The following is a 10,379-nucleotide window of genomic DNA, read 5'->3' as shown; positions in this document are numbered from 1 at the left end:
TATTATCAGACTCCCGTGCCTGTGTCTTGCAGCCGATTACATATCGACAGACTCTCACGCCTGTGTCTCACAGCCTATTACATATTATCAGACTCCCGTGCCTGCGTCTCGCAGCCTATTACATATTATCAGACTCCCGTTCCTGTGTCTCACAGCCTATTACATATCGACAGACTCTCACGACTGTGTCTCACAGCCTTTTACATATTATCAGACTCCCGTGCCTGCGTCTCGCAGCCTATTACATATTGTCAGACTCCTGTGTTGGGAATCAGGATTTATGGTTCAGTCTGCTTTGGTTTTCTGTTCAGTTTGTGTTCAGCATTTGACTCACTGGTGGCCTCCAGTGGCAGGTCTGTGCCACATCAGCTCAATATTCTGTGAGCAATTATTCACAAGGCTGTGAGGTAATTAGCTCGTTTAGCACTTGCTTGGGAGCTGCCTGGATATCCACCAGGTGTTATCAATCACCTGAGGCCTTGATAAGGCATGCTGACCTGTGGAATCCTGCCAGTGATAGCTTCCTGTTACCAGTGTTTATTTCCTGCTTCCTTTGCAGGGAACTCTCTGTCAGCTCTCAGCTACGCTACCTGGTCCCTTGTTCCGGTCTCCTGTTTGGATCTCAGGATATATCCTCTGCAACTGAGCTCCCAGTTCCTTCGTCTCCTCCTGGGTCCCATTACATCTGCGGCTCTGCTTCCGTGCCTGGCCCTGATCCACTGTTACCTCCTTTCCGTGGGTCATGTAAGTGCTCCAGTGGAGCCTGGTATTATCTCGCTTTTTACTCGGCGGCTTGCCGATTTATTTCGTTTTCGGGGCTGCCCAGCCCGTAGTTTAAGTTGGGGGTTCTGGACTTCGCCCTGCCATGGGCTTAGCCTGCCTATTTCTCTGGTGGTTTCCAGTGTTCATTTCTCTGTTACCCTCTGCCCGTCATTCCAGTTCCTTGTTAGGCAGGGCTCCCCGTTCTGTATTGGGTTGCTTTGGGGATTCACTGTGCTGTGTTATACCCATTGTTTGGAGATTCCCAGAGTCTGTCTCTTGTGCCTGCGACTGGGTCGCACTCCCGTCATTGGCCAGGTGCCGGCAGATAGGGGCTCTTACTTAGTTAGGCCCATTAGTCAGATCATCCTCTTGAGTAACCCCCTGACGATCGCTCACCCTTTGTCCGTCCCTAAGACCTGGTTGCATCGGGGCTGGAGCGGGCCTAACTTGCTCCTTCGAACGCGGCGGCCACAGGTGAAGCCTAGTTCCTGCAGGGGTTTGACATCTGCCCAGGGGACTCAATAGAGTCAGTGTAGGGTTCGCTGTGGCCGTCCTAACCAGTGGTCCCGGGTATGGGCTCACGCCTGATCTCCAGCTTCAGGCCTCCGGTAGTTACATCCAGCACCCAGGCGGCAACCGTAACGTCCTATGTCTGCCTCTCGCAGCCTATTACATATTATCAGGCTCCTGTGCCTGCGTCCTCAACCTATTACATATTGTTAGACTCCCGCACCTGCGTCCTGCAGCCATTACATATTGCAGACTCCCATGCCTGCGTCTCGCAGCCTATTACATCTTGACAGATTCCATGCCTGTGTCTCTCAGTCAATTACATATTGTCAGACTCCCGCATCCCGCAGCCTTTTCCATATTATCAGACTCCCGCACCTGCGTCCCACAGCATAATACATATGATCAGACTCCTGTGCCTGCGTCTCAGCCTAATACATAAGGCCCCGTATTTGTTGGGAGATAAACCCTATTAACCAAGTAAAGGCGTACAGTTGCTGATAAAAGCTGGCAAGATGACAAATGTTGTTTTCCTATTTTTTTTCTAATCGCTGCCTTCCAACAAAGGAAAACTAATTAAAATAATTTGAATTAATTACATGTACTTTCAAATGTTACAGGGTCACCTGGGTGAGTGCACTTTTCCGGCACATGACAATATAATAATATTAATCTGCGCTACCATTCACAATGGAAGTAACTGAGCTGCATCGTACTCTGTGTGGTGCATCTGAAATGATGGATTATCGAGAGTATGCGCAATTGTTTCCTCTTTAATTGGTGGCTTTGTCTGTATGGTAATTTATTTGAATCCTTTTGTTTTTTTATTTTAAAGGAGGAAGTAGCAAGGGTCAATTGAATTTCCTAAGGGGGTTGTCAGTCTCACTTTAGCCGTTGCTGTCCGGCTAGTTGCTACGGTGGCCTGGTGGTGACAAATCTGCAGATAACAGGAGAACAGTGGACAACAACGTCGAATGTTGCTCGTGAATTCTTCTGATATTAAATTGTTAAATTTGGAATCTCAAATCGCATCGTGTGTACGCACCTCTACTTGTACAGTATGTAACAGGATTAAGGGGAAAAACGGCAAGTTCTCTGTTACGGATGACACTGTTACTAACAGAAATATAAATCTTAGGTAAGTGCTTTCTGGGTGAGAGATTATCACGTCACTGTATGATGGATTAGGTGTAAGGTGGAGAGAACACGTCCATGCTGGTATAACAGATTACCCAGGACTGCAACACTTAGGTCTGTGAGCAGTATTTGCTTACAGGAAAAGTATATTTGGTCTTGTAGAAAATGCATTTATATAAATATAAGGGTCCATGCACACATTTCCTTCACGCCCTGTAGTGCGGAAAGCTGGATGTATCGTGCCACAGCATTACATACTGACACAGGAAGGTGTAATACTACTTTGTGACCACCAGATGTCCCCTTTCCTAAACTACACAGTACATGGGGTATAGTTAATAAAGCTCGATTTTCAGGTTGGGATCATTTGGTCTACAGCATTACAGTCATTAGGTTGACATGGGAAAAGGTTGACATGGTTCTAGGTCGAAAGGTCATTAGTTCGACAGGTCGTTAGTTCAACAGGTCATTAGTTCGACATTGTCTAGGTGGACAGTCATAAGGTCGACATGGGGTTTTTCACAGCTTATTTAGCTGAATGTCAACCCAGTCGACATGGACACAGTTTAAAGTGCACTGCAGCCCCTCGCTGCGCTCCAACCACGCCCTAGTGGATGGTAGGTCATGAAATACCGCCTGTCGGCACATGTTGGCTCAAAAAACAGTGAAAAACTCCATGTCGACCTTTTGACTGTCGACCTAGACAATGTCGAACTAATGACCTGTCGAACTAATGACCTTTTGACCTAGAACCATGTCGACTTTTTCCCATGTCGACCAAGACTCATGTTGACCCATGTTGACCTAATGGTGTCGACCTAATGACTGTCGACTATAATGCTGTAGACAAAATGACCGCATCCCCGATTTTCACCTATTAGATCTCAAATCCATAAAAATCCATACAAATCAATATGATTAATGGGCTAAAGCACAGATTTACTAGCATTTAAAAGTAAATATAAACAAATTATCAGGCAGTAGGATTCCAAAAATCGGGTGGAGTTCATTGTGAGCTCCCAGGCACTAATCAACCAGTGTGCACTCATTCATTCCTATGAAGAGGGACCAACATGTCTTCTCAGACAGATATATAGGGAATTCATCTGCGGGCAGGAAATGGAAAAAAAAAAAAAAGCCTGTGGTGCAGGGTCTTTCCCTGCCATTCAATTGCAGTACAGAAAATGAGAAGCTGATTTCTATAGAAATCCCTGCATCTTTTTACATGAACTCCAGAGCAAGTCTGACTTTTCCCTGGGACTTTCTCTTACACCCCAGCGGCACTCCCCTGAGGACTAATTTAGCAATATGAAGTGTCCAGCTGGCTTATATAGTCAGTAATTACTCACTGGGATCAAATCAGACACAGCACCGCCTGGATGAACCAAAAAGGCGGCAGAAGAGGAGAAGCTGAGGACGGTAGAGGCCTATGGGTGAGAAAAGCAAAAGGGCTAACGTATTACCCCCCGTAGCCTCTCCAAACTACATGTAGGCCGTTTTTGAGGGGCTCCTGTCACCTCCTCCCTCCCTAGACCGCCAGGGGCAGAGTCATTACCTCTCACCTGTGGACATAATAGCCATGCCCTCTTAGCCCGTGGTTCATTATTGTCAGGCCCACCTGGCCCGTGGCCCCCACATCCCTGTTTTCCAGGCCCGTGGCTGTATAAGGCGGGCCCTCCAGGCCCGAGGCCCATGTAGGTCAGATATTAGGCCACGGCCCCAGTAGTCAGGCCCTCCTGGCCCGCCGCCCCCAGTAGGTTAGGAGCTAGGCCGTTGGCCCCAGTAACTGGGTGCTAGGCCTGTGGCCCCTAGTAGTCGGACACTAGGCAAGGTCATTTTCACCTGTGTGCGAGTGCCTATAGGTGTCACTTTGGGCTCTGAGGCCAAGAGTGCCGCAGCTCCTTTTGAAAACATGTCGCGGGACAGAGAGCACATTGGTTGGCATCTAGGAAGGACAGTACTCACCTCCTACCTCCTAGGTGAACATGTCTGGGTGCTGGAGTTACCAGGACTGTGGTTCACCACAACCTGAAGGTAAGAGGGCACAAGGTAAGTGATGAGGATACACCTGCACAGCACCAGGCGCGCCATCGCACCGACCCCCTCACATGATCTCACCCCAAACTGATGGTAGGGTAGCGAGTACTTTTAAGTGAAAAGCTGCCGTTGCTGGCTTTTAAACACCTATGGCAATAGAATCCTCCCCGTTAAGCCAAGTGAGAGACCAGTGCTGTGCCGCACCTCAATAACTGATTATTTGCGTTCAGTATAAGTTAGAGCGGCAGAGCACATTGTGTTACAGAACTTCGGAGACTTTGTTCTGCAGCGTATGACTTACAGAACCTCTGCATAGATCTAGTATCGCCCTCGCCCGCCGGCTTGGATTTCAGTTATTTGCCAAGGTCTCAAGTTTCTGAAATTCATTTCTCAAGGGCATCCATTACAATGAAAGCTTTACATTAATGCAGATGAAATTTCCAAAACCTTGAACTAAATGAATTTCAAAATGAAAAGTTATAGCTGCTGTAGCCATGGGTATAAAAAACAGATCGTAATTGAGTTTGTGCTTCTGTTTTATTATTGCAGTATATTACATTATAACTGTTTGTGGGGTAAGTGACTGCGGCAGGCATGGTGGGAGGTATAGTTCAACAGAACCTGGAGTGGAAGTTTGTACAGGGTTACCTACCCTGGCCGAGAGGGTCCCAAAAATCGGGTCCTCCTCCATGACCAAAAGCCACCCTTTTGTGGGGGGGGGGGGTCTGTGGGTCAAATGACGTGAATCGCAATGTCTGTAAAAACGGCATTGCACGCCGGGGGGCTTGGCTAAAACATTGTGTTCGCTCTGGTCATGCCCCTAAACAAGTAGCAATTAATGTGGCTCCACCCCTGCCCCACCCCTTTTCACTCCCGGTGGCCCCACCCCCCTGAGCTGGCTGCCCTCTCCCGGAAAGGGCAGCCAGAAAGTAGGTAAGTATGAGTTTGTATTATAAGTGTAATCAGATGTATGTGCTGTCAATGTGCAGTTACTTCCTGGAACTCTGATCATTGCTGACCATTGCTATCACTTTACTTCTGGTGTTGCTCCCGAGATCCTGTCACAGCTTCAGCCTGACCTCTGCCTGCTTCCTCCCAGTCCGGATGTACTCCAGTAACCTCCAGCCAGCGAGCAGTCCTGAACCTTCTCTATTTTTGGCTCCTCCATCTCATCTTGGCCAGTCCAATTCCTCCAGCCCAATATCTGGATCTGTATTGTCTTCTTCACTATCTACAGTCTTCAACAGCAACCTTCTTCATCATTATCTTCAGTGAACAGTTCTCAAGTTAGTGAAACCACATTTATTTCTTAAAGGGGACATTTCTGAAAGACTTTATTTGTGGATTCTTCTGAACTTTAATTTGCATTCTATCATTTTGTTCAAGTTTTATTTATGTACAAAAATGTATTAAAACCTGCACGGTTTAACCCTCAATCCTCTGGCACTCACAGGAAACCATCCAAAACACAACTGCTGATAGCCACACCAACTGGCCGTGAGTCAGTTTGAAGTGGCAGTGGGTGTGGCTTCCCTATTTGAATTTTGAATTGTGCTTCAGCCCCTCCCCTGGATCCACCACTGGGTATAATACATAATTACATTGACGAGTTTTATCCTTAACATCAGAAACATCTGGAAGGCTTGTTGTCATGCTTAAAATGGTGGGGTCATTATTCTGGCAAGTCAATAGTCTGTACTCCCATCCAGTTACATATGGAAATTACAATCTCGCCTGAAAATTGCAATTTTCTCAAAAATCACAAACCATGACATTCACCCCAAAGTGTGGAGATGGTTAATTTATTTCTTGAGGTGGGCAAACACTTCTAGCTTTGTGTTAATTTTTTTATTGAGTCTTTTTATATACTTCTAACTGGTTGCATCAGAAGAGTCCGCAACGTAATGTTACCTTGTGATATGGAGAATTGTGTGTTTGTTCTTATACTTTTCTGATATAAATGTGAGATGTTTGGCACAGCTTCATCGCCACTCCGATAGCCTTCTATTTGTCCAGTTGTGGATCCAGAGATGAGACTACAGGAAGGTTCAAAATTCAAATAGGGGAGGCACAGCAACTGCCACCACCATTCCAAACTGATTTACTGGCAGTGGGTCGGTGTGGTTACCCTATTTGAATTTTTAACTGTGCTGCAGCCCTGCCTCTGGAGCTGCCAATGTATTTGCTCCATGTTAAACTATATGACAAATGTATTCCATTGTACTTACTGCCTTTTTGTTACCCTTAAGTCATCCTCCTGCTCCCCCTCAGGTTAATGTATCGCCTCTGGTACTAGAAATGCTTTTTGGCTTAATATGCTGCCCTTATGACCTCTGTAAATGCTCTATTTAGATGTATCTCTCTCATCATCTCCGTCTCTTCCTTTCTCCGCAGCACGCTACTCTCTTCAATTCCTTCCCGATTACTTGTGTTTTATACTCTAGTCCTTCTCTGACCTGTTTCTATTGTATTCAGGTCATTTTGGAGAAACTGTACACAGCGCTCACGGTGACCTCTGAAATGTGTGATACGAACTACGTACCTCTCCGTGCTACTAATACAGTATTCCCAAAAAGCATTTTATACATTCACACATTCAAATTGATTAAAGGTAATCTATGCGAGTGTGACGCAGGGGAAGGTGGCAGTATTGGGATGTCCCTGTCCAAATGTGGGTTAGGTGCATAAATCATTCTTTTTGCAACGTGAGCTTAGTTGGCAAATTATTTGCTATGGGCCTGATTCAGGTACAGTCGCAAATGGCCCAGAGACATGCCTGTGTTGCCGCACTCTCAATGCTGCATCGCCACCCTCCCAACGTCGTGTCCCTGCACCCCACCAGCATTTAGACAGCGGTCACGTTTTCCAGAATGCAACTGCAGTTTAAAGACACGCACGTGCACACACGGCCACACGTGCTCATGCGCAGGAGTGCTAAAAAAATGTTATTAGAGATTTAGTATCTGTGTGGGCCAAGTTGAATTAGGCCCTATTGCTACTAAGCCATTCAACGGAGTCAAAACTGTGTGATGCTGCAGATGGTTTATGTGGCCAATGAGAACCAGAATCAGAGGCTGTGGCCATGTGGAATGTTGGCCTACTGTAGAGGTGGATGCAAATGAAGGGGTGACTGCTTCTTTTCACACAGAAGGACTGCAACTAGTAGTAGTTGTAGTAGTAGGTTTATTTATAAGGCGCCGCAAAGTGTCCGCAGCGCCGTACATAGCAAACAAAAAACAAATTACAAGGTAACGTACAGGGTGTGTTGAAAAATACAGTATAAATAGGAGTATAGCTGGTAGAACTAAAATCAGCATCAGTTCAGAAGTAGGTGTCAAAATTGTCGAGGAGACTGAAGATGAAGTAAAGGAAGGGAAGAACAGGGCAGGAGCACTGGTGAGGTAAAGAGGTAGGGTGAGTACGTGAGGCAGGAGGACCCTACTCATAAGAGTTAACATACTGAAAATAGGTGGGTGGACGAACGAACGAAAAACAATAGGATAAGTAGGAACGGAGGCAGGATAGGAGGATCAAAAGAGGTTAGGAGGAGGGATAGGCTAGTCGAAAAAAGTGGGTTTTGAGGGAGCGCTTGAAGGAGGTAAGGGAATCAGAAAGCCTGATGGGTGGCGGGAGGTTGTTCCAGTGCAGGGGGGCAGCGCAAGAGAAGTCTTGGACACGGGAGTGGGAGGAGGTGATTAGGTGAGAGGTCAGTCGGCGGTCAGCGATGGAACTGTATGCAACTGTCGCTTTGCCTGGCGGCAGCAACTATAATCCATGGATTTTTTTAAACAAAGGTTGCACCATCGGACATTGGAGCAGCCCCATGGTTGCTCAGAGTCTGCATCAGAATATGGCAACAAATGCTACTGCAACTGCAAAATTAAATGGAGTTGCAGTTGCTGGCCGCGACATGACTGTGTTTAGCAACCACTCACAAATGCCCACTGAAGTACCAGTCCTCTGTGTCCAATTCACATATCTGTACTCCTCCAGGATGCATGCGCGTGTGCCACCCAGACGTATGGGCAGAACAGGAAACTTCAGATGATGCCGCAAACACCTGCCTAGCATCCTCCTCTGAACCCGGCCTTGTGTTCACACTCACCCCAGATGCATCTAGAAAAGAACAGTGTCGGACAACAAAGTTTAGCGTTCATCTTAATGCAACCACATTACATGCTATGTACAAAAGCGGAGTTATTTTGTAAAGAAAACAATTACCTGCACCTTTTAACCTTGTCAGCCCCATGAGTGTCCCTGGCACACGGCGCTCGGATGTCTGCGGCTCGCTGCAATGAGCTGTCCTTTCCAGTTTGTCGTGTTACATTTGGCGGAACGTGGGGTAGTGTCAGGAGTGAGTGAGGTGGAGAGATTGAAGGCGGGAGGCGCGCCCCACCCTATCCCTCTGTCATAGACAGAGGTCACACAATTACTCACATTCCATGTTCCCCTTTATTTCCCCAAATCACTCTGAGGCCAGGTTCCAGTAGCACAGGTGATCATTTACAGACACAAAACCCCCTATTAGCCTAGATGCAGGCATGGCTAAACTGTGGCCCTCCTGCTGTTGTGAAACTACAAATCCCATCATGCCTTGCCACAGTTTTGCTATTAGGGAATGCTAAAACTATGGCAAGGCATGCTGGGATGTGTAGTTTTACAACAGCAGGAATGCCACTTTTTGGCCATGCCTGCTAGAGAGCTCACATGATAAGAACAGCGGCGTAACTATAGCACCGCAGCCCCCGCCACCGCGGGGGGAGGGGTGCTGTGCATGTGGGGTGCTATAGTTACACCCCCCCCCCCCCAATCCCCCGCAGACTTACCTATCTCGCTGGTCCCGGCGGCTCCGTTCTTCTTCTGAGGACCACCACAAAATGGCCGCCCCCATATAGCAGACAGTTCTCTGAAACTGTCTGCTGTATGGGGGCGGCCATTTTGTGGTGGTCCTCAGCAGAAGAAGAACGGAGCCGCCGGGACCAGCGCGATAGGTAAGGCTGCAGGGGATTGGGGGGGGGGTTTGCATGGGCGGCGGGGGATTGGGGGGGAGGGGGGTATGCATGGGCGGCGGGGGATTGGCGGGGCGGCGGGGGGGGGCGCCCTCCCTAACGGCGGGGGGGCGCCCAAAACTTAGTTACGCCACTGGATAAGAATAAGGGGTAAACCTATTAAGATGGGAGTTCTGTTGAACATGGGATGTTGCCCATAGCAACCAATGAGATTATATCTATTATCTTCTAGAAGTTAATAAATAAGTAAGTACAATCTGATTGGTTGCTATGGGCAACATCCACTCTTCAATAGAACTCCCATCTTAATACATTTGCCCTTAAATGTCATCTGTATAGAATGGTTGCCGACTTTCTGGTTGCCCTCTCCGGGAGAGGGCAGCCAGCTCAGTATGGCAGGGGGGCGGGGCCAAATCTGGGAGGAAAAAGGGGCGGTGCGGGGGCAGAGCTACGACAGTGATGAACAGTTTAGGGGCGCGGCTAGAGCGATCACGTCATTTAGCCACGCCCCCGCCTTGCAATGCCAGTATTTTATGCATTGCACTGTAGGGAGCGGGGTTTAAATGACGTGATTGCATCATTTCACCCACAGACACCCCCCCCCCTCCGCCGAGAGGCGGTCTGATGGAGATGCAGGACAATGCAGGAGGGTTGCCGTCCTTTCCGGGGGGCCGGGAGGGGGACCCGAATACCGGGACCCAACCGGTAGGCAACACTGCTGTATAGTGCATTTGGAAACATCTCTCGGGCTATGGACAATCTAGGCACTGGGCCTTCATAAATAAAGTCATTTTTATGTAGCATTTCCAGGACAGGAAGTGTTAGTAATTTGCAGCTATGATGGAACCGCTGCCTGGAATTCTTCTCCCGGAATTATTCCGCAATGTTCAAACACGGCACAATCCTTACAGCAAACACACACGT

The sequence above is a fragment of the Crinia signifera genome, chromosome 6 (genome assembly GCF_055691185.1).
Source record: "Crinia signifera chromosome 6, ASM5569118v1, whole genome shotgun sequence".
NCBI lineage: Eukaryota > Metazoa > Chordata > Amphibia > Anura > Myobatrachidae > Crinia > Crinia signifera.
Note: the sequence above shows the minus strand (reverse complement) of the source record.